Here is a 4,274-nt window from a genome sequence, read left to right as displayed (position 1 = left end):
TAGTAGATACATTTTAAAAAAAATCCTGTACGGCTCATGGGTTGACACCTCGGAGTACGTTTAGTTAAAGCCAACACAACCAGGTACAGGACAGGTGTCTCCTTCGTCATGTCAAATAGGCCTTTCTGCGTTGAGCTTGCGCCATAATGCTGCAACAACCAAAAAAAATTCATAACGTGAAATTCCTTTGAATAAAAAAAAATTCACATTTCATTCATTAGTTTCCTTTATCATTATATATAATTATGATTATAATATATTTATATACAGTATGGGTAATTCCCCTTTTAAATTACAAGACATGTATTCATACAATTTTAAAGATTACTACTAATTATTTTATCATTGTATTTTAAGCTTTTATTCATATATATACATTTATATTGAAAAAATACTCATTAATTTTTATGCATTGTACTAATGCATATTTATGTATATTGTCAACTTTAACAAATAATAAAATAAACTATTTGTTGCCATATTGATTTAAAGGCTTTCAAAAACATAGTATTATAACTACATAATCAAAGAAAGACAACTCTTGTACTTATAATAAAATATGTACACAATTGTTATCTCCCTTTGAACATTTGTATAAATTTATTTAATAATATGCAAAATATTTAAATTTGAAATATGTTACATAAAATTAATGTTTATACAAACATGATTAACAGAATACGATAAACATTATATAGGTTTATCAATGTAATAAACAAATACTATGACTCATGATTTATTTATTTTTGGAACTAAGGTGAATATATTTCTCGTGGTTTGATTTTTCTTTCTCTCCTAGATCGTGGAGCAAATGGAACATTTTTTAGGTGTACAAGAATCTAATTGTGTTTGAAGTTCAGAGTCCGAACTGGCATTGTGAGATTCTTCAAGATCAATTTTGTTTTGTTCTTCATGAGAATTGATTTGTTTGTCCAATCAACAGGCGTTTCTTTCCCTTCAGAGGGTTTTTAATGATCTACATGCACTATGATTGATCTACTGTCTTCAGATTTTATATGTCAAGTTTGTTATCTTAGCCAATACTGAATATGGACCTATCCAGCCTTGACCTAATTTCTGGTTTGCAGTAGGAGGATACCATCTCCAGACCCAATTGCCTTTAGAAAATTGTCTGGGTTTTAAACCACGGTCATAGTAACGTCACATTGGAAAACCAAATTGTAGAAACACTTGAGTTACCAATATATCAACAACAGTAAAAGCAGTGTGATTTGGAACTGCAAATGCCATTACCATTTTGTGAAATAACAGCCACAAACTATAATGTACTCATTATTCTGTTTTGTGAGGGGTAGAGGACCCAGGATATCTACTGCGACAATTTCCATCGGGCGTAAAGCTCTGAACTGTTGAATCTGAGACTTCCCTTTTCCAGGACCTGGTTTGCACCTGACAGAGCTTCACATTGCTTTATCCAATGTGCAACATCATGTGACATTCCGGGCCAATAAAATCTACGCTTCACTGATTTTATAGTGCGATCTCTACCTAAGTGACCTGAATATCTTTGTAACTGGTAAAATGTGAACAGTCTAATAGTTTCTGGTACTACTAGCCGTAAAACAGCATTTTCACTAGTTTTAGATGGTTTACAGTATAACAGCCTACCTTGAACTTCAAGAATTTCCCATTTTTGCCAGAGCTTTATTACTTCACTATATAAATATAACAACTCTGATTTTTTAGGTTTAATGGAAAAGTTTCGCTTAAGTCTTAACATCTCAGAAATTGCAGCATCCTTCAATTGCATTTCTTTAAGGTCTTGTTTAGACCAATGATTTAACCAGTTTGGCTAAAAATTGTGATTATTAACATTTTCTTGTCTTACAGGATTAATACATGAATGTTTTTCAATAAACATATTGTCTGTCATTGAATTTATATTTGTTGTAATGCAATGAGATTTACAAGATGATACATTTTCAGTAATAGGTGTTTGTTTTGTTTTAGTACTTGATAGATTTTGTTTTAGTCTATAGGAATTCTCACACTCTTTGGAATTTAGAATTTTACATGATCTTTTAATGCGACGTGTCAAGCTGTAAGCATTTAAATGTTTTGGACCCTCTCTGTAAATAATTTCATACTCATAAGCACCCAGAATGTTAATTGTCACTGGGACGTAACAACCCTTCATTAGACGATAATGGTGTTTCTTCAAGCGTACATATTGACATAGATAGATAGATAGATAGATAGATAGATAGATAGATAGATATTTATTCAGGTTAAAACACATATACATGTATACATAAAACAAACACTTTAGCATTTTATATAAAACTGATGACACAATTGTAATATAATATTTCGGAAGTTTGTCAGACATAAATATCACCAGACGGCTCATTAAATAATAAAAATATTAAAACTAAAAAAACAAAATGTAAAAACCCTTTCTTTCCTAACATGACTAGATATCAATTTACTAGTTTAATAAAATGTAAGGACGTAAGTGGAAACATGTATAGAGTAGTGTGCTATAACCTCGGATTGCCCATGAAAGCCGAAGGCTTATTTCCAATGGGTCCTTGATATATACTTACTATAATATACAATATTAAAACACAAAAAACATTGAAAAAACAAAACTTTGGAAAACTGAAGATGTCATTTACGTTAAAAATATCAAACTTTGTATTTCATTAACTTTGCATAAAAAGGAAACAATAAAAAAAGAATCAATATCTAGTCTACTAGTGGATTTAATTTATGATTTTACCAACCTAACTGTTCTAGTAAATGGCCTTCACAGAGCTTTTGAAATTCCTATCTTATTAATTTTTTTTGATGCTTGTTTGCAAGGAATTCCAATCATTTAATTGCTTTTTGAAAAAAAGTTACATTATCTTTCCCATAACTTCTTGGGACCCTAAAATTGTTACTGATTCGGACCGAGTTGAATAAGAATGAAATGTCTCCCGAACAGGTATAAAATTTTTCTATCAATTTTGAAGGCACTGGTTATTTAACAATTTTAAAAACATGATTAAGACGTAATTGCCTTATTTCTGTTTTCTACATTTTAGTAAAGACATATTAGGGCAAGAATAACATTAATTGACACTATTCTAGGTCCCATACGTGTATAAATCTAACAATTTTATTTTTGACAATTTGAAGCTTATTTTTAAAACACTTGTTCAGGCTCGGGTACCAAGAAGAAACATGCATAATCAAGGTGACATTGTATTAGTGCTGAGCATAAATATTTTCTAGTCCTAAAATCTAAAACATTTGCTTGCCTATACAAAAACTTAAGACGTGAATTCACCTTTGTAAGAATACAATTAACAATAGATTCACCTGACAAAGAATCATCAATATTTAAACCTACACATCGATTTCAAAAAGGTATAGAGGGAATTTTGAAACTTCACCTTCTTATGATGAAAATTATAATATTTTTCGCCACTTAGAAAAGATAAATTGAATGGACTAGACATGTCAGAACTATATCTATTCTGCATTATTTTCAAAGGAGTATTTAATTGACTATCTCCATTCAATTTATCTTTTCTAAGGGGCGAAAAATAATTATAATTTTCATCATAAGAAGGTGAAGTTTCAAAATTCCCACTATACCTTTTTGAAATCGATGTGTAACCTTGATCTGTATAAGAAGGAAAAGACCTAACATGTGGAGTTTGTGTTTGAAAATTTAATGTTGAATTTTTCGTGGGAGGTGTATTCCTATGTACAGTTTGATCGTTAAACCCGGTTGTATCTAAGTAATAGAAAGAGCACCGAAACGCGAGGCTATCTGATTTGTACGAGGGGGCGTAGCCCGATTGCCGAGTGTTTTGGTGTTCTTTCTCTTTTGTATCATAGTCAAACATAAAAACACGTTCCTTGTTGTCAAAATTTTAAACCCGGGAAAAAGTAACCAATAATCGAGCATCTGAATATGATATTTTTGCCGCTTTCCCTTTCTCTGCCGTCACAATATGTAAACCCCAGCAAAAATGAGCCAATCAACGGGCATGATCTGGAGTGCGGGTAACTGATACCTGCACTCCAGTTACCGCACTGTGCGTGTATATGTATACGATTTAACTCTGACACTTTTTCAACAGAAAGGTCTCCAAACTATGATACAATACATGTAACTGACCGTACCTTCGGTAGTGTAAATCGAATAACCCACACACAGTTTTACCTAAACTTTATCATAAACAATTTTATATTTTACACGTATTTAAACCTAACTGGTTTATTTCAATACAATTTTGAGATTTTATTTATAAATGGTT

This window comes from Ruditapes philippinarum, unplaced genomic scaffold (genome assembly GCF_026571515.1).
Source record: "Ruditapes philippinarum isolate M1 unplaced genomic scaffold, ASM2657151v2 ctg5370_1_1_1_1, whole genome shotgun sequence".
NCBI lineage: Eukaryota > Metazoa > Mollusca > Bivalvia > Venerida > Veneridae > Ruditapes > Ruditapes philippinarum.
Note: the sequence above shows the minus strand (reverse complement) of the source record.